The sequence below is a fragment of the Miscanthus floridulus genome, chromosome 14 (assembly GCF_019320115.1).
Source record: "Miscanthus floridulus cultivar M001 chromosome 14, ASM1932011v1, whole genome shotgun sequence".
NCBI classification, from domain to species: domain Eukaryota; kingdom Viridiplantae; phylum Streptophyta; class Magnoliopsida; order Poales; family Poaceae; genus Miscanthus; species Miscanthus floridulus.
Window position 1 is genome coordinate 59,742,169 of NC_089593.1, and position 21,092 is coordinate 59,763,260.

Genomic DNA, 21,092 nt, shown 5'->3' on the forward strand with positions numbered 1-21,092 from the left:
TACGAGTGGTGCGCCTAGGCCTTCCTCTCTGACCCGTGGTCGTTGCTTCTCTGGTGGTGGTTTTTCTTTTTCCCTGCCATCGTTGGTTTGCCTTGGCCAAAACACGGTGGGCGCCAATGTTGAGACTAGCGGTCTCAAACAGTGAAGTGGAGGTAGGGGCCTCCGCCCGCAAGGCGCTGCTCCTGGGCGGAGGCTCAGGAGATAGGCACGACAGGTGGGAGAGTAGTGGGATGATACGTATAAACTGGGTTCTATTAATTCAGTCACCAACCCCCTTACTGTTACAGGTGCTCCTTATTTATAGGACTCAACTACCTCTTGACAGAATTTATTGCAATGCCCCTCAACTGCTACAGTACATTCCTGGAATATTCCACCACCAGTCTCTCGTTTGCGGGGCAATCTTGCCACACTGTCTTCAAGTAATGGGCCTCCACAAGCGGCCGACCCACCGTGCCTCGGTCTTCGGCCCAGAGGCCTGGGTTCCCGACGCTGGCCTCCGTCCTCAGGGGCGCGCAGCTGCCTACGCGAGTCTCCGCCGGTCCGGTCGGAGACCTCATACGTAAGTCTCCGCCCGGTCGTGTGAGGGCCATGCTGGTACGCGCGGACCACGGGCGCCTGCGCTTAGGTACCTACACACACTTAGGCAAGGTTGTTTGTTTGATTAGTTCGGGGGTAGGGCGGCCTCCGCCTTTAGCGCCGGAGACGCCCGTTAGCCGAAGTGGGGCGGCGTCCGCCTGAGCGGCCGGAGATGCCCGTGCTCGGCCCAGGCGGAATCCGCGACAAGCTCGCTGAGCCTCGTACAGCGCCCTACAAGCATAGCCAGGAAAGTTCCTTTAGTCAGTGCCAGATCTCCGCCCTAAGACGGTCGAAGACTCCTTGGTGACACCTCGCCGTCGGAGGCCTTCGCCACCCGCCGAGGCCGTGTTACAACATCAGGCATGTCCTGTTCCCAAGATACTCTGGCTGCGATCTCATCGAACTCACAAGTCAAATTTTGGTCTTCCAAAAGCCAATTGTAGTGTATTTTGAAGCGCAGTTGTATCAAGGCCTTCTGCTCCTGGAGTTGGATTGCCTGGTGTTGCTCGCCCTCTTGCTGATGAGAAGAGCTGCTTTCCTGTGCATTATTATGGATTTCTTTGAGCACCTGAGTCATCAATCCATAATGGTAGTTCAGAGTTACAATGATAGTACTGTAATACTATATAAGGCGGGCCACCTCAACCCATGTAATTTAGGGGAAAAAAAGGGAATTCATTTTAAATTTTTTTCTTTTAATGTTTGCACGGGTAAGCTAGGTTAAGTACCTCTGGCATCACATCAGTCATGGCTTTCTTCATTTCTTTGAGATTATCGTCATAATTGGTATAATAAACACAGAGATGCTCCAGGATTGTTGCTGCATGTATTCTGTATGCATTGTTTCCGGCACCTGCAACTGTTCTATCTAGCAAGGCTGCCAATAAGGCCACCATCTGATCGCAGCGTACTCGTGTCAGTTACCTCCGTTTCTGAAGATAGCATGGCCTGAAGCTTTTCATCTGCTGAACCTGCGATGTAACTGCTCTTCTTTGCCAAGTGAGTGGAGCCGCACATCCTGTCAAAGTGATAATCGGGCATAAGAGAAATGTGCAGCAGTATCCATACGAACATTGTGCTTGTGCTGCTGCTTCCACTGGGCATAATGGAGGCTGGTGAGAGATCTAGTAGGACCTCTACAGCTTGTCTTTTCAGCAGCACTGGACACTTGAGGCACTCTACAATACGTTCGAGCGTGCTGATAATCTCTTGGTTGTTGACTAAGATCTCACTTGGCGGCTTTGCTGTTTCGGTCTCTCCCGGGAGTAGTCATGAGCCGTTTGATGAGTTCTAGTGATTCCTCGGCCATGCTGCACCATTCATCATGATGGTCGCCGCTGTGAAGTTGCTGGTCCAAGACCAGAGGTGCCATGGCCTTGGATACCAGACCTTGGGTGTTGCTTATTACTCTACAGTTGTCCTCATTTACAGCGAGCCCCTCAAGGATACGCAGGACATGCACCACCAGCTCTTTGTAGCTCTGGATCCGCTGCTTACCACTACCACTTTCCTGTGTCTTGCTGTCAGCGGCCATTGGGCTTGGAATTGGAATCTCGTCGAGAGAACTGTACCAAAGCTCCTGGTTATCTAGTAGCAACCAGTCCCGCTCATACTCCTTGGGTAACTGCCCGTACCCCATGGGTCCTAGTCGACGCACTCGTCGCTCATATCTCTCAGGCCGCCAACTGTACTCCTCAGATGTATCGAGCAGGGACGATATGCACTGAATCATCATCCCTCGAGCTGGGAACTGCTACAAATTGATGCTGCCAGCAACATTTGCAGCTATCGAGGCAGCTTGCACCCTGATCTCTGTGCTGTATGGGCTTGTCGGACCAAATGTTTCTACTAGTCGCTGGACCACATGGCTAAAGGATGCTGATCCAGTCAGTAGTTGTTTTAGCAGACCTGACTGTCCACGAGGAAATCTCATATGGAGGATTGTGCCAAGAATCATAATCCCCGGGATGTAGCCGTACCTTGACTTAGATTCCATCAACAAGTCCACACCATACGTGGACATCATTTGCTGATGCTTCTCCACCATTGTGGCGAGGACGAGGAGGCAGCAGAGGCGGTGGGCAAAGAGAGCAGGGCATCTTCACATGCATGCACCAAAGCTCCAAGCTCCATGGCGCTACAGGGTCTCGACTTTAGCCCTGGTTTGGCTTTTCAACTCAAGCTCTGGCATGCCCTGAGCCTGCCGGTCTCATGTTCTTCCTCGCCTCGATCTTTCTTCCTGGTTGTGTCTTTTGGCCGTTGCAAGTTCCGCCTTTGCACTGCCTCTGTGGGTTTGCCTCTTCAAGCCACCATTGGTGGCTCGGCTGCTGAGTTCTGTGTTTTTGCCCTGGGTGATCGGGTTTTTCGCTTCTCTGTTTCTTCCAACCAGGTTGGTCATTTTATTTTTAAGCTTTTGCTCGCTTTATAAGCTCCACTTTCATCTTTGGAACAATGGGTGCCCAAAATGGCAGCTCAGAAGAACAAAACTTCAACCACATTCAGTGAGTTTGATCTCAATAAACCTCCCCTGTCTGGGGCCAATGCTGTTCCCATCAGATCTTCAGTGTTCAAGCGTGTACAGTTCCCTTCATTTTTCCGTGACAATCAGAATCGTACCTCTGCTTTTGAAAGACTGGAGTTTCCTTCCCCTGGCAATCAGAATCGTACCTCTGCTTTTGAGAGACTGGAGTTTCCTAGCATGTCTAACCGAGCTCCGTCTGTTCTTCATCCGGAAACTTCGGTTCTTGGACCATTCCCAGGGCTGTCCCAGACAGGAGTCACTCGCTCATTTCAAATTTTGCACAAAGGTCCAGGCCGGAGTCAGCGTATCCTTCCTTGATGACATCTTCTAGGATTTGCTCCCGTTGTCTGACCAATGCTCATGAGCTGCGCTTCTGCAGGGCTCCCATTAAGTGTCGTGCATGCCCAGTTAGAAGGCAGGGCGGCAGTAAACCTGATGTAGTTACTATGCCAGCAAATGGAAAAGCTATCCTCGAGCAGCCCAACACCTTCAATGCCCCTCATGGGCCTGGCCCGAGCAAGCCGCCCGTTTTTTATTCGTTCGCGCATTGGGCCGCCTCTCATTTACAGCTTGCGGGCATCCCTATTACTCAGGTCACAGTGCCATGGAATTTACCTCAAAAGTCTATGACAAGCGGCCCTGTCGTCATGGGCACCCACTTGACAGTCAACGAGCAAGACCTAGAGCAAGGATCACCCAATTTGCAACTGAGCCTGGCCCCTTCAGCTTCCGGCTCCCCTCTTCTTATTTCATCAGGTTCAACTATGCGCCAAGAAAACCTGCCCACCTCCATTGCCGCTGCCTCCTCAGTGCCACCGCTCACTGGCACCTCCACAGATGGCCTTCTAGCATGCTGATCCTGCACCATTCATCCCTCACGGAATGCATCTTCAGCATGTGGACAATCGAAAGTTCATGGTACGAGCAATGGCGGGCTCTAGGCCAATTCCAAGAAACGAAGATTGGGCCATTGCAACGATCCAGCCTCTTGCGGGTATTGTTCTTAACTTCCAGAATGTCAGAGCAGTGCTAGATGATTTTTTTTGCGGATCAAGCGACAGTGCAGATTCTTTCCATCCAACGTAGCCACTTGGGTCAGGCGTTGATTAAGTTTGCTAGAGTTCATGATAGGGACACTCGTGTTCTGAATAGACCCCATCAGTTTGAGAATGTGTCAATTTCGTTTGTTAGACATAACAAGTGCGTAACTGGAGGTGAGTCTACTTTAACCGTGAGGTCTGGTTGTTGCTCTTAAGTTTCCCATTTGATTATGTTGAAGAAGAGTACATTGATGTTGCTTTGGCCCCCTTTGGTAGAATGCTTTCATGGCACAATGACCCTGAGCACAAAACAAGACTGTTGGTAAAAGGATAGAGTTGTTGATCTAGAGTCTGTTCCTCATTTTATTGTCTTTTCTGAAACTGAAGGCATGGAAGGGGATTCTTGGACTATCCAATGCGAAGTCGTGCAGCAAGAACTTTTGGGGGCAGGACCACAGGATGAGGACCAGGTACCAGTAAACACCCAGAACTTTGATCAGGTTCCATACGACTTCTTTGGTCTTGGACAACAGGGACCTGGGCCCTTTCAGAATCAGGCACAGGACGCACCTGAGCATGGACAACAAGGACAGCAACCTCCAGCAATGCAACAGGAACTTGACCAAGCTTCTGACTGGAACAATTGGATTGATGAATTACCGACAATCAGACAACAGTTGGAAGGAGCTATGAATATTCAGCAGCCTACCCCCTTCCTGACCTCAATGAGGAGCCTGACATGGAGGATCCTGTGGAAGTGATCATTCACCCACCTCCTGTTGCTGCTCCTATCCAAGATCAAGAGCTTGACTAGGACCTCATGAATGTTGAAGTTGAGCAGGACATAGCACTACCCGACCCTCTTGAACCTGTTATCGTGCCTGTGCAGGCCCCTGTTGAAAATCTAGAATTAGTCATGCCTCAGGGGTTCCCTAATGATCTGCTGATGGAGGATGCTGACGTGGAACTAATGGGTGATGAAGAATTGCAAGGTCAAGATCCCCACCCCTTGGGGTTGCCAAGATCTACAGATTGGTAGAATGCAGTTGTTTGAAGATAACTCTATTCACCAACAGTTTGTTCTCCAGAACCCAAAGCTTACTTTAGGAGACATGCCTGTTCAACAGATGAAGACTGCTATCACTGTTGAAGTCCCAAAAGCTTGGGCCAACTTTTTTTATCTCCCTCCTTCAGAGCCCATCTCACTTTTCCTGGGCCAAGGAATTTTTGTAAGCGGGCCTGAGTAATCTCCTTCAGCAACCTGGCCCAACTTCTGCTCTGACCATTCCAAAAGTGTGCACCTCCTCTTTTGAACAGTGTTGCTCTCACCTGTCATCTTGGAAGCCTATTTCAGTTGAAGAGGAAGATCTTGAAGATGATGATCACCCTATGCAGGAGGATCAGGATGATTATTGGGACCTCAACCTAGACAGTCCATCATCAAAATCCCCAAAGAAGCAAAGCAGCTCCAGGAAGGCCAGGGCTAGGGAAGTCTTAGTCGATTCTGATGTCAAGAGAAGTACCAGGCTGAAGATTAGAAACAAAGGTTTCAAACAGACTTCTTGTGGGAAAGCAAATTGTCTTGGCTGCACCAGTAAGCCTCCAATCATTCCTACCTCTATAATTAGGAATTTGGGAAGTAAACTTGCTCAGATTGACCCGAAACTTCTTTCTGAAGACAACCTGATGAAAAAGAAGGCACTAGGAGCTGTCGGCACCAAGAAGAAGGCTGCTAGCACCCTCAAGCACAAGAAGAATGACAACACCAAGAGTAAGAAGAATGAAGACAACAAAGATGAAGCTGATAACTGAGGAGCTATGCACTTGGACTTTTGTCTCTAGGAACCTGATGGGCTCAGTTTATTTTCTTCTCATTTTGTATGCTGTGGCCCTGTGGCCTGTGTTCCAGTGTAACCGACTAAACTTTGGTTACCTTCCTTTTAGTTGGATCTGGTTGGTTTTAAGTTACTTTGCTGTTGCTTTCTGTGTTAAGATGAGACTAGTTTTCATCTTGCCTTGTTTCTTCTTTCTTCGTTTGGTTTTATGAATAATAAGCACTTATGGAAGGTTCTCTATTGGAATATCAGAGGCCTAAACTCTGATAAAAATGGAATTCCATCAGGGATAAAGTTCAGGAAAGCATATGCAACATCCTATGTCTCCAAGAAACTAAAAAGCAATCTTTTGACCTTCAATTCATCAGAAAATTCTGTCCCCAAAACTTTGACAGCTTCCACTTCCTTCCCTCCACTGGTGCATCTAGGGGAATTTTGGTAGTCTGGCAAGGCAATTTGTTCAAAGGGGACCTTGCTTTCCAAAATGAGTTTGCAGTTTCCATTAATTTTACCTCCAAGCTTAATGAAGCTAACTGGATACTCCAACAGTTTATGCCCCTTGCACCTACCAAGGAAAAAGAGATTTCCTCGACTGGTTCAAAAACATTCAATTGCCTGATGACTTGGATTGGCTTGTGATTGGAGATTTCAATCTCATCAGAAGACCTGAAGACAAAAACAAGGAGGGAGCTGATGTCCACGAGATGTTTTTATTCAATGAAGCCATCAGTGTTCTTGATCTGGTGGAAATCCCCCTGCTAGGCAGACATTATACATGGACAAACAAGCAGGCTGAGCCGTTACTGGAAAGACTAGATTGGTTCTTTTCTTCACCAAGCTGGACATTGAATTACCCCAATACAGTAGTCAAATCGCTCATTATGGAAACTTTTGATCACTAGCCCTGCTCCATTGAGATTAGTACCGCAATTCCGACTGCAAAAATTTTTAGATGTGAAAATTATTGGTTGCAGCATGAGAACTTCAAAAACATTGTTCAGCAAGCATGGTCAACCCCCACCCATCTTCAGGATCATGCTAAAAGGCTAATGGCCAAATTCCAAAATCTCAGAAGTGTATTGAGAGTTTGGAGCTCCAATCTCTCTTCTCTTAGTAAACTTATCAAACAAGTCAAATCTCTTATTTATCTCATGGAGACTATGGAATTGCTCAGGGACCTAACTATCCAGGAATGGAATTTCAGAAACATCTTGTATGACAAATTGGTTTCTCTACTCATGATGCAAAAAGTTTATTGGAAGCAAAGAAGCAAAGTAACTTGGGTCAGAGAGGGGGATGCAGGAACCAAACTTTTTCCTGCTCATGCCACTGTTAGGCACAGAAGAAACACAATCTCTTCCCTTCTTAATGACAGCAATCTTCCCATTTCTAAACATAATAAAAAAGCAGGACTCATCTAGGAGACATTTAAACAGAGATTGGGAGTTACATAATTTATGGGAATGGCTTTCAACTTGGATGACTTGCTTACCTCTCACCCTGACCTAAGTGCCTTGGAAGATGACTTTTCTGCTGATGAGATTAATGGAATTATTGCTGAGTTGCCATCTAATAAATCACCTGGACCAGATGGGTTCAATAATGAGTTTATATAGAAATGTTGGACTATCCTTGCCCCAGACTTCTATGACATTTGTAGGTCCTTCCAACATGGCAATCTTTGTACTAGAAGCATCAATACTTCTTTTATTACCCTCATCCCCAAGGTTGATGGAGCTTCAAGGGTAAATGATTTTAGACCAATTTCTCTCAATTCCTCAATGAAGATCATTACAAAACTCCTAGCAAACTGGTTACAGTCTGTGATTTCTCAGCTTATTCACAAGAATCAGTATGGTTTTATCAAGAAAAGAACCATACAGGACTGTTTGGCATGGGCACTTGAGTATCTTCACATCTGTCACAAAATCAAAGAAAGAGTTAGTCATTCTAAAACTAGACTTTGAGAAGGCCTTCGATAAAGTAGAACATGAAGCTATCCTGCAGATCATGACAAAGAAAGGTTTTGGACTAAGATAGCAGAATTGGATCAGATCAATCTTTGGTTCAGGGACTTCATCTGTTCTACTTAATGGTGTACCTAGCAAAACAGTCCACTATAGAAGAGGTGTAAGACAAGGAGACCCTCTTTCCCCCCTCCTATTTGTCTTGGCAGCTAACCTTCTTCAGTCCATTCTTAACAAGTCCAAAGAAAGAGGGCTTATTAACCTCCCAATTGAACTGAATTACTCATCTGATTTCCTAGTACTTCAATATGCAGATGATACCCTCATCATCATGTAGGCTTTAGCACCTCAGCTCCTTGTCCTCAAAGGCCTATTGCAATCCTTTGGTACCTCAACTGGCTTAAAACTGAATTACAACAAGTCTATGATGGTCCCCATTAACATCTCAGAGGACAGATTTGATCATTTAGCAAGGATCATCAATTGACAGAAAGGAGGTCTACCCTTTACCTATCTTGGCCTTGCCCTGGGATTACAGAAGCCTAAAATCATTAACTTCTCACCTCTGGTAACCAAATATGAGAGAAGACTCATAGCTGCATCCTCTTTTCTTAATTAGGCTGGCAGGTTTCAATTAACCAACTCTGTAATAACAACTATGCCCACCTTTGCAATGTGCACCTTCAAGCTTCAAGACACAGTTTTGGAACAAATTAACAAGTATAGGAGGCATTGTCTTTGGAGAGGATCAGACATATGCTCCAAAAAGACATCTTCTGCAGCATGGCCCATAGTGTGTAGATCAAAATCAGAGGGGGTCTTGGGGCTCTTAATTTGAGGACTCAAAATGAGGCACTACTAATGAAGTTCCTTCACAAATTCTTCAATAAAGATGACCTGCTGAAAGGTCCTTATTTGGTTTTGGTAATTGAGTGACAACCCTAGGTGGACTAATTGTGTTTATGTGAGATACACAGGTGATTTGTCCATAAGTACATGTGTGTGAGCAACATATGCCATGGAGGTGGAAATGGCTCGGAGATGTTGCAAAGCTCACACATGTGATGATGAAGGAGCTCATTGCACATGAGACATGACATTGAGTCATGTGATCAAAGTGGAGAAGATCAAGATATGACTTGACTCGACGGACCAGTTGCAAGTGTGAAGGGCAAGTTGAGTGATGACTTGGTGCCGATGGACCGAGGCAACGGTGAAGAGCAAGTGAAGTCAAAATCGATGAACCAATATGATCACATGATGATATGAAGTGGATCATATTATTATTGATTGTGTTGGTGCATGTGTTGGATCAACATTGGAGGAGATGGAATGGAATGCGCAAGGTAAAGGTATAACCTAGGGCATTTTATTTCACCGGTCATAGGTGTGTAGAGAAATTGATGACCGGGTTTAGGATAGATGGCCGTACTATCAAGAGGGGCAAACTTATTTGCATATCGGTCATCTAGTGCCACTTGAGCGATCTAACTTTGCATACATGTTAGGATTGAGTGGCGTGGCAAGTTGAGTAGCTAACTCCTTGAAAATGATTGTGAAAATGCTAACACACATACACATGGCGGTGTACACATGGCGGTGTTGGCACATTTATAAAGGAGAAGAAGTTGGAGTTGATGTGGATCAACTCGTTGAAGAAAAGGAGGTGAAACAGGTCACTGGAAGTGACCGGACTCTGCGCAGCGCAACGACCGGACGCTGGCTGGCGAGTCCGGTCATGTGTTCCTGAGAGGGCATGGTCTTGGTCAAGTGACCGGACACTGGGCGAAGAGGTGACCTGACGCATAGTGGCCGCATCCGGTTAGGCTGACGTACGCTGACGCAGGCAGACGCGAGAGGCCAGAGAGGATCGAACGCACCTATGTGTCCGGTCACCTGTGATCGGACGCGTCCAGTCATGTTTTTGCTTCTCTGGAACCTTACTGGAAATGACCGGACTCAGGCGTAGCAGCGTCCGGTCATCCTCGCAATGCGTGTCCGGTCGTAACTTAACCGTTGAGATCGGGCGCTCAGCATTTGAAGCCAGGGATGACATGGCAGCCATCCGTTGACTGGACACTGGCAGGGTGCGTCCGGTCGATCCGCCCAACATGTCCTGTCATCCCAAAATCTGCCCAGTGAAGGGGTAATGGCTATTTTGGCCTGTGGGGCTATAAATAGAAGTGTTGGTCGGCCTTTGGCCGATAGTGGAGCAGAGCTGAGCACCCTTGAGCCTTGGTGGCTTTGTAGGTGTGCTTGGGAGCCCTCTAACTCAGTTGAGCTTGATAGTGTTCATCCGACCGAGTGAGTGAGCGATTCTCCATTGAAGCACGCAAAGAAGATTATGCAGTGCTCCGGAGAAGTGATTGTGAGGGGGATTGTGCTCATCCCGCAGGAGCCACGAAGAGCAACTCTAGTAGAGCGAGACGCGAAGGACGACAAGTGGTCCGGCCGGGTCAAGTGCTAGAGCTTGTGGTAAGCACTCCACGTGGGAGAGTGTGACTTGCAGGTCACCACTAGCAAGAGGACCAATGGTAACCTTGGAGCTTGTCTCAATGGGGACTAGCGTGTTGGCAAGCACGTGAACCTCGGGATAAAAATCATCGTGTCATCCTTGTATTCCCATTGGTTTGCATCCTCGTTACACAAGCTTGTATTTACTTCATTTACATTGTGCTTGTGTAGTTGCTCTTGTAATTAGTTAGCTTATGTAGCTTGCTAGTTACCTTCTAGCTTGTGTAGCATAGAAGTAGATTCCTTGCGTGACTAATTTGGTTTGTGTAACCTTGTTAGTCACATTGCTTAGTTTGTGTAGCTAAGTATTTACGCTCTCTAATTTGGCATTGGTTGCCTTGTTATTGAGCATTGCTAGTGAGCTTAGAAGCTTTGTGCTTTTGCTTATTAGAATTGTGTAGGAGCTTTGTGGTGTGCAAAATACTAGTGGCATAGGTTTGTGTGACCTTGCTCCTAGAATTGAATAGGTGAGCTCTAGCTAGCTTGGCACCTTAGTTGCTTAATTAGGATCTTTGCAAGGTGCTAGAGAACATAGATAGAGGGATGTAGTCTTGGCTAGACCGATAGTTTTAATTCCACACTTATTTCGGTTAGCCGACGCGATTAAGTTTTAGAAAGGACTATTCGCCCCCTCTAGTCCGCCATCTCAACCCTACACCTGCCTTGGGTTAGCTTGGTTTGGGAAATTTATTATAGTATTGGAAGACTGCCTGGTACTGCTAATAACAAGGGCTCTTTTTGGTGGAGGGACATCATGAAGCAACTTGACAAGTTCAAAGGAATAGCAAAGACTGATCTGAACGATGGGAAAACTTGCCTGCTTTGGCAGGATATTTGGGGGCAAGACTGCATTCCTCAGCTAGCATACCTAGAGCTGTTCTCCTTCGCAAAAAACAAGGCAATCTCAGTAGCTGAAGCTAAGAGTTTAGGGAACTTCCATGACCTTTTTCATCTACCACTCTCGGAAGAAGCATACAATCAGTACTTGATCCTGCAACAGAGTCTAGATGTTTTACAACTTTCTGATGACAAGGATACCTGGGGCTTTATTTGGGGATCAAACTTCTTCTCTTCTTCAAAGGTGTATAAGCAGCTGAGTGGCCATTGCGCTGTCCACGCGACATTTAAATGGCTTTGGAGGAGCTCATGTCAAAATAAGAACAGAGTTTTTTTCTAGTTGATCTTGCAAGATAGGCTTAATACCAGAAGCATGCTTAGAAGAAGACACATGGCATTGGAGAACTATAACTGTGTCCTTTGCAATGGACAAGTGGAAAGAAACAATTGAGCATCTCTTCATCTCTTGCCCTTTTGCTTCTGAATGTTGGAGCCTAATCAACCTGCAGGTCAATCAAAATTTAAACCTTCTCCAGAACTTGGAATGGCTCAGACTTCAGATAAAGCAAAAGTTCTTTATGGAGATCATCATCCTCTTTTGCTGGGCTATCTGGATGAGCAGGAACAACTTCATTTTCAGGTAGATCCCTCCTTCTACCCAAGGGTGCAAAAACATCTTCAGGATTGAGCTAGAGCTGATGCTATGCAGATCAAAGAAGTACTTTCCTAAAATTCAAGAATGGATAAGCCCCTTAAATTAGGATGGAGGCCTCTTGTGTACTCTTGGATCTTCTTCACCTTCCTTTTCTTAATTCCTTAGAATGTTTTTTTTTCCAGCTACCTCACCATGTTTTGTACTCTTGGACTGTTGTTTTTTTTACCTTGTTTAAATATATACCAGTAGGGCCTGCTTGGCCCTCCTGTTCTTTAAAAAAAAAAGTCCACACCATATGTGACTAGGTTTCTTCGTCTCCCAAATGATGGATCCTTCATACATCCTGCTACTGTTTCATCTAGGTACTCCAAAACAAGGTCTGTCTCCACTGAATAATGATCAGCCACATCTTCCACTAGTCCAGTTCTTGCCGCTACATCATAGATGGTCCTATAGCCATAAACCACACCTTGGACCACAACTAGGGAGTACAAGACATAGAGCGCTGGCAGGTTTGTACCTCCGTCAGTGTCACCGTAGTCGTCTTGTATCAGACGCCACATTGAAATTCCAGTAGAGATATACAGCCCGAGCACATAGAGAACCGCCAGAGGACACAAGACAATAGCAAGCACCAGCACTTGGACCCACAACAAAACACATGCTACCATGATCCGTGCAGTCGTCGGCAGTTTTTTGACTTCTTTATTAATTTTTGAAGTAACCGGGGTGTTTGTGTCTTTTTTGAATGGCCTCCAGATCGTGGCAACTACAGCAGCCAACAAGCCGTTGAAAGAATCCAAAAGATCACTTGCCTTTTCCTTTAAAAGAAAATCGAAGACCCTGTTAAAGTGTTTCAAGCGAGATTATTATGAAAGTCAAAGCCCTGTACCTTAGCAAAGATGCCAGCAAACTGTACAAAGGACAAATCTATCTATACTATAAAGGAGCGAAGGAACTAGAAAATACCTGTTACCAGAAAACATCTTACTCATCTAGAGTCTTCGCCCTTAGATTTACATTAAACTCATCTGATTTGATAGTTAGCCGTAGGCCCGGAGCGTTTCGTGGCATCCTGACATACATGTGAAACGCGTGTTCCTAGAGAAACACTCGACTCCGACCCAAGTTTTTTTTTCACCGGGAAAGTTTCTTACCCGCCCGCACGTACCCGCGGACCCCGACGCCGCTCGCGTTCGGGTGCCGCCCTTCCCTGCTGTAACCGCCCAAACCCTCCCTCCTTCGCCGCCGCTTCCGCCCACTGTCGTGACCGTACCGCTTCTCCTCTGGATGCGCGCCGTGTCTGCAATGTTCCTCACTACGCTCCTCACCCATGCCGGTCGCTCGGCCTACTATCCGATGGAACATGGATCCCTATCGCCGTTGGAGGAGGATTCGTGGCTTGACCCAGCGCCGTCCTCGCTGCTGCCATCATGGTATGTGGATCTGAACGCCTCCGCTCCGGCGCCGGTTTTTATTGAGCCAAAATTTCCCCCTGTAGCCTCCGCAACAACACCTTCTCTATTCCCCTCTGCAACGTCCTCCTCCTCTTCATTCCCGTGCGCCCCATGCCCCATATGCCGATTCTCCTCAGACGGGTGGAGGCGACCTCGCACACGGGAACCCGGCGGCGTAGGCTGTAGAAACTTTATTTAATTAGCCTATGTTCTTTTGGCGCCAACAACTGATCTTGCGTCCAAGACTTATCTACTCAGGTATTGTTAATGGCGATAATAATTGAACTAAAATTTTATTACCCGATTGCTTGTGCTGTGCGCTTTTGACACAACATGCGTTTTTTTTTCTGTCCGGATCAGATTTTCGAAACAATATGTTCTGGGGCATGAATTATTCCTTTTGTTGTACTACTGTATACATTTATATCTTGCTTCCAGTTCCAACAATATGTCCTGTGCATAATTTTAGTCGCTCTAAACAATTAGTAAAATAAAAATTTAATTACACAGTAATTTTTTATTTTGGATTGTGGAAAGCAATGTTCACTATATATTATTACTTGCAGACCTCCTGGATTGTAAGATAGCACCATGGTCTATATTATATTATGTTGTGAATGTTTCTAACACAATATTATTGGTCTCTGGAATTTCCATGTTGACTGAAGAAAAGAACTCTGGAATTCAACAGACTCATAGACCTAGACAGGAACTTGTAAGCGAAACAATGCATTTTATCTTCTATTCTTATTTGCTGCAGCTTCATACTGCGAGGTAGTATAGAACTTATCTAGAATTGTTCAGTTTATTTTTTAAGTTGCACTAGCTCTGTATTCAGAGTTTCACACAATGGGCAGTAGCATTGCCTGCTATTTTCCTGTCCTGTGTGAGTATTAAGCAGACAACTTTGTGCAGTACCAAAATGATTTTCGATATGGAAAATCTGATACTATTACCTCTTTGCTTTGGTTCTTGAAGGGTCTAACTAGATGCAGTTTGATAGCACTAAGTTGTACTACTCTGCCACCTGATATCAAGAGCGACGTCAATGCTTTTTTTCTGGTATGTCCTTAACCACGATTAGTTGGGTGTGTTTGTGCTGCCTGAATCTGACGCCTCAACGCATATTTTCGAAATTGTTGCTTGATAGCTTTAGTTTGGGGGTGCTCTCCTGATGATTCAGGTCGTGAAAGAATGGTGTTCAATATGTTCCTGGTTGTTCAGCAGTTGAGTGCTTAATATAAATACACCAGCAGGTAACCCCGTGCTTCATGCGGGCAACAGTAAACGGTAAAGCACGGGCAACAGTAACGATGGGGCAAAAAAAGGTTGGTACTGTTCCTTATCGGGTCGGATACCATTCATCACGGATCCGTTACTGTTCATCACCGAGCCCGGGTACCCGGTACTGCTGATGTGCAGTAATATAGGTCTTGTGACGTGTCGGAGAAACAGTAATCACGATGTGACACCCCTCAAATTTAAAGTTCTTATATAGATTACTCTGGTTAAAAACCATTTGCTTTTGTAACTACAATAAATGATGATTTTCCAAATAAATAGATCTTTTATTATAGTTTTTCAGCAATAGTTTGAAACAAAATAAACACAGACCATTCATAATTTGTTCAATGTCAGCACTGAACTTGTCAAACTACCCCCAATGGGGGATGTTTTCTCTGTCGTGGTACTTGTGCTTCGCGTTTCAGACAGCTCTTATATTCACTTTTGCAATGGCTAATGTTGCACAGTTAATTATAAGCCAGTGGTTGTCCAAACTTCATAAGATATGGACATTTTGATAATCATGTATTTCTATGTGATTTTAATTTTAGAAATACAATGTCAGCACTGAAGTTGTCAAACTATCCCCAATGGGGGACATTTTCTCTGTCGTGGTACTTATGCTTCAGGTTTCAGACAGCTCTTATATTCACTTTTGCAATGGCTAATGTTGCACAATTAATTATGAGCCATTGGTTGTCCAGACTTCATAAGATATGGACATTTTGACAATCATGTATTTTTGTGTTATTTTAATTTTACAAACACTATCCATTTTTTTGTTAAGGGGCCATTTAATCTTATTTTACCTCTGGTCTCTGTTTGAAAGAATTATATTTCAATATTGTTATTGACTCCAGATACTTCATTCTTGTATATATATCCAGATGGTTCACTACAAAGTCTGGAGTACCGACCTATCGATGTGTTTGTGAATTTCTACTCAAGTAAGCTTTTGTATGAAAATATTTTGAGGGTCTTCGATTATTATTCACCAACTTATCTGTAAACGGTGCTCGTAGGTTTCATCCAAACTTCAGAGTATATGTATTGTCTTATCTATTTGTTTCATATAAAATTAATAAATAGTGAGGCTTCTGAGTACTCTTTTTGAATGGTGATAATAAGGAAAGCTCTCAGTGAAAAGTATGAGGGATCGAGGAGAGCAAAAATTAAAAAAATGGGAAAAAATAAAAAGTCAAAGCTTCAAGGGTTTTAATTAAATTGTGCTGTTAAGTTTGCTTCTTTGTTGCCCTTAGAACATTGGAGGTCACTCAAAGAAAACAAGGTTCTGAAATATTTCTGTGCCATTTCAGATTTTCAGAATATGCAAATTAATTGTCATCATTAGAGGACAACCATAACTAGGTTGTGTTATAGAGTTAGGTGTATTTGATTCCCATAGAACAATGGTGGTCACTGAGAAAACAAGGTTCTCAAATATTTGTGCCATTTCAGATATGTAAATTAATTGTCATCATTAGAGGACAACCATAACTAGGTTCTGTAATAGAGTTAGGTGTATTTGATTCTTCAAAATGGAAGAGCCTCTACCACTGCATTTTGTAAGATCTTGTATCTGAAGCATTTGACTTGATCTGTTCCCGATTGGTGATTCTACAGACTGCCATAGCTCTCTGCTCCACCTGTAGCCGCGCGCCCCGTTCTAAAGTCAGCTAGGAGAACATTTATTTTCCAATAAGTGCATTCACATCACCTCCCAGTCTTAGCCCACCGGATGGCCTCTCTCGCTCCCGCCCCTCCCCTCCCCGGCGCCCTCCCATACAGCAGCCCCACGTCGGTGCCTGCTCATGGCCCGACGGCCACCCTCCCAGTCGAGCCCCTTCAGCCCTCCTCCTCCCTGGCAACCCAGGTAGGTCGCTCCAAAGGTGAAAGGTGGCGCGACGCCAGTCCGTCCTCATCTGCGGGCGGCTCCTCTCCCGTTCCTTCGTTCAAGGAGGTGCTCCTTTCTGGTGGCGCTTCTTCGTCAGCCTTGCCGCAGCCGGTGGTGGCTGAAGTTCGCCGGCCTCCGAGAATCGTTCTCCGGTCACGGGCCCCTCAGGCGTCCGCCAGAGAGGGCCCTGACGGGGCCGGGTGGCATCGGTACGAGGGTCGTCGTGCTCGCAAGCGGCGGCTGCGCGAACCTCGTCGCTCGGTGCCGGCGGACCTCAGGGGGAGGTGTTTCAATTGTTTCTCCCCGTCTCACCGTGCGGCCTCTTGCTTGAAGGGGCCTCGCTGCTTCAGGTGCCAGGCGATTGGCCATCGTGCGTCCATCTGTGGTGGCCGTGGCCAGGCTCTGCACGCGGCGGCTCCTCGGGCTCTCCTCGTGTGGCGTCCTAAGTCCACTCTGGGAGACTCGAAATCTGTGAAGATGGTGTCCTCAACAGCTGCGCCTGACGATGGGGGCTCTGGGGCGGCGGCTGTTCCAGGCACACGGACGAGACGTCATCGCCGAGTCAGGAAGCGGCGGCGTTCGAAGGCTGCTGGCTCGGGCGGTCCGTCTGGCCAGGAAGATGAAGAGAATAACGTGTCTGCTGCTTGCGATCATGCTCCGACCGTCTCCGGTGATGCTCCTGCCCGGCCTCATCGTGTCATTGATCGTTCAACTAAGATGTCCAGGGCTGAAGATGAACTTCGCAATGCGCTCTCGGTCTCGATTGTTGGAGACACCGCGACTCTTTCGGTTGACGTTCTGGTTGATGAGTTAGCTCGCTGCCATGAACTCCCGATCGAGTCGCTGGAGTTTCACAGCCTGAGCCGTGAAGATGGTCTGCTGATCCTCCCCAATGAAGCTTCTGCTGTCCGAGTCTACAATGAAGGAAGGCCTCTTCACTTGCCTCTGTTCACCCTGTTCTTCCAGCGCTGGTCTCGGTTCAAGGGTGCGTCTACAGTGGTGTTGCCCTCGCTTGTTGACATTGAGCTGAGGGGTATACCTGCACATGCATGGGAACTGGAGACGGCGAAACATCTTCTGGACGAGTGGGGCTGGGTGCACGAGCTCCATCCTGCTACGATTGATCACAAGGACTATTCGGTTTTCCGCTTGAAGGCTTGGTGTTCTTAGCCGGAACTCATCCCGGCGAATTTGGACTTGGACATTGTTGAGCCCCCGATACAAGTTGAAGAATTTCCGCCGGTGAAGCGTGCGTTAAGGTATGAAATCAAGATTGCAGTTTCTGCGTCGACTTCGTTTGGGATGGAAGACGATCCGCCTTCGCCTCCGCTGCACGACGATTCCAACCAAGGGAGGCGTCGATGCCGGCGGCAAGCCCCTGCCTCGCCGGAGTCTGTCGCCCTTGGGTCTGGTGCCTCCGGTGGTGCCCCGCGGGTCCCTATGCATCGGCGATTGGGCGCTGGCCCGGTGGTTGTAGACCAAGGGGCGGAAGTCGAGGATCCGATTGATGGCGCTAACTCTGCTGCGCCCGAGGCGACGTAGGCGGCGGCTTCACAGCCCGTGGAGCCCGAGGCAATGCGGGCGCCTTCAAGTCTCTCGCCTACCTCGTCCCTGCCGGTGGCCATTGATGATCCGGCGGCACTGGTCATTTTGCCTGGATTGGCGAACGAAGATTTGATCCCTTAGACGCCGGGATTTCTGTTCTGGTTGTCGGAGGCTAGTCCTGCCTCGTCGGTTCGGCTGGATGAAAATCTCAGCAACGACACATGGTGGGCTAAGGATGGCACTACGGCCCAGTCTCCAGGGGACCGGCCTGCCGGCCCACTGCTATCAGGCCCACATTCCTCGAGGGGTCCTGACCAGCCGGGCCTGACGTCTCAGGTCATCAGTGGAGCGAGGCTCCTTGCTTCTCCATCTCTGGATGAAGCTCCAACCCAGGCTCCGGTGCTGGCGGCAATGAGCTCTTCACTGGATCTTACCGCTGCTGACTCAGCGCCTACAGATGCCCAGGGCGTCTTGGCGGGCAGGGGGGTCACTTCTCCTGTGAAGACCTATTCTAGAAGGCGGCGACGTATGGCTGGGGGGGACGGCGTGGCCGCGGCTCCGCTTCTAGAACCTCTCCTGGCAAGCGTGGAAGCCTTGGCCGGGCCGGCGGGCGTTGATGTGCTGGCCGTGACTCCGCACCGGACCTCTGCCCTTGGTCCTGGGTGTGTTGAGGTCATGGCTGAAACTCCGCCTGCTGCCACATGCAGGTCTCCCAGCGGCAAGGCCATCCTTGAGTCTCCGTCGAGGCGTAGATCAAGGTTCATGAAGAAAATCTCTAAACGGATTGAAAAAATCCTTCCTACTCCGCGCGCTCCGAAGCCAAGAGCCCGGTCTCACACGTCTGCTGCCCCACCACGAAGAAGTAGAAGAATTGCGGGTGTTGGGCTAGAGTCACCATCCGGAGCTGTTCCCACCAGGTACAGGAAAAGAGTTATGACAGTCCTGAATGTCGTCAATGAAAATGATGGCATTCATCAAGATGTTCTGGATGCTTATGGCAAGTTGTTCGGTCAACCTCTCCCAGAATCTCATGTTCAGGCCTTAGCGGCTCTTTTTGGTTGGGCAACCCCGGATGTGGGGGAAGTAGAGAGCATTCCTGATAGTGGGGAGGCTGTGTTGCCAGTTGTTATCTGATTTTGTTCTCTCTCGTCTGGTCGATTTCCCTTCTTCATAACATAATGAATCCTTCAAACATCCTCTGCTGGAATGTTCGCGGCCTCAATTCGAGGGCTCGCCAAGATGCAGTGCGTACGCTAGTGAATTACTGTTGTGTTGACTTTGTTTGCTTACAAGAGACAAAAATGCTGGTAATTTCTCAGGGCGTCATTCTTTCAATGTTGGGCTTGGTTTTTTCTCATTGGGTCGTTTTGCTGGCTGTTGGTGCAAGTGGAGGAATCCTTCTGGCATGGAGGCAGGATCTAGGCCCGGCCACTGCTAGTCGTGCTGATGAACACAGTATTTCTGTGCAGTTCTCCCCTGCTGGCCTGCAACCTTGGTGGCTTACTTGTGTATATGGGCCTCAAGGTGATGAGAGGAAAATACTCTTTTTACAAGAATTAAGAAATGTGAGATCTGCTTGTCAAGGACCCTGGTCTGTTCTTGGGGATTTTAATCTCATCACAAATGCTGACGACAAAAACAATGGGATTCTTAATAGAGCAATGATGGGCAGATTTCGCCATCTAATCAATGAATTGGAGTTAAAAGAGCTGCCCTTGCAAGGTCGAAAATTTACATGGTCAAATCAGCAAGAATCCCCTACGCTTGTCAAGCTAGATAGAGTGTTTTGTTCCTCAGAGTGGGAAAACCTGTTTCCAAACTGTCTTCTGCAGAGCGGCGCCTCCGATGGCTCTGATCATTGCCCCCTCCTTCTAGGTTTGCATGATGTTCAACCTCGCAAGGCAAGATTTCATTTCGAATCCTTCTGGTGCAAACTTGAGGGGTTTCAGGATGCAGTGGAGACTGCTTGGACTTTAGTGGACGCCTCCTGCTGCCCATTCGACACCCTGGCAAGAAAATTCAGAGCTACTGTCAGAAGATTACAAAGTTGGAGCTAGAAAAAAGTGGGGCATGTCAACACTCAATTGGGGCTGGCCAGAGAGATTTTGCACCAGCTTGAAATTGCTCAAGACCATCGAGCCCTCTCTGGCCTAGAGCTCTGGTTGCGTAACAAACTCAAGCTGCACTCTCTGGCACTCTCGTCACTGCAGCGCACCATTGCGCGCTGCCGATCTCGCATCTCATGGCTCTGTGAGGGCGATGCCAACACAGCCATGTTTCACTCCCATGCTAGGCATCGGATGAGGAAAAATTTCATATACAAGCTCACAACTGATGATGGTTTGGTTCTCACAAAACATGAGGAGAAGGAGCAGAATATCTTCAATTTCTATAGTACTCTCTTGGGTGAAAATCTGGATCGGGGTGTTACAGTAAACTTGGAAGCACTAAATGCACCAAATCTTGACCTATCCGAGCTAGATGATCCTTTCTCTGAGGAGGAAGTTTGGAAAACTATCAGTTCCTTGCCTCCTGACAAGGCCCCAGGCCCCGACGGTTTCACCGGAAAGTTTTACAAAGTCTGCTGGCCTATAATTAAGCAAGATATTATGGCAGCAGCTTTAGCTGTTTGGAGCAGGAATTTCAACAATTTTGAGCTTCTCAACTCTGCCTTCATCACTCTCTTACCAAAAAAAGATGATGTCACGAGCATCAGGGACTACAGACCAATAAGCTTGGTGCATTCCTTTGCCAAACTCATAACAAAGTTGCTCGCTAATAGGCTTGCTGGTCGTTTGGATCACTTGATCACACCAAACCAAAGTGCTTTTATCAAGGGTAGATTCATCTTGGATAACTTCATGTTGGTTCAGCACACTACAAAGTATCTACATCAGCAAAAACAGGCTCGCATTCTCCTAAAGTTGGACATCACTAAAGCTTTCGATTCAGTTTCCTGGCCTT

General features: G+C 47.1%; 1 pseudogene; it reads right to left on the bottom strand.

Annotated features, from left to right (window-relative positions):
• Positions 1-859: 859 nt before the first annotated feature.
• The window catches only part of LOC136503518 (uncharacterized), a 48,723-nt pseudogene continuing 28,490 nt past the window's right edge, over positions 860-21,092 (bottom strand).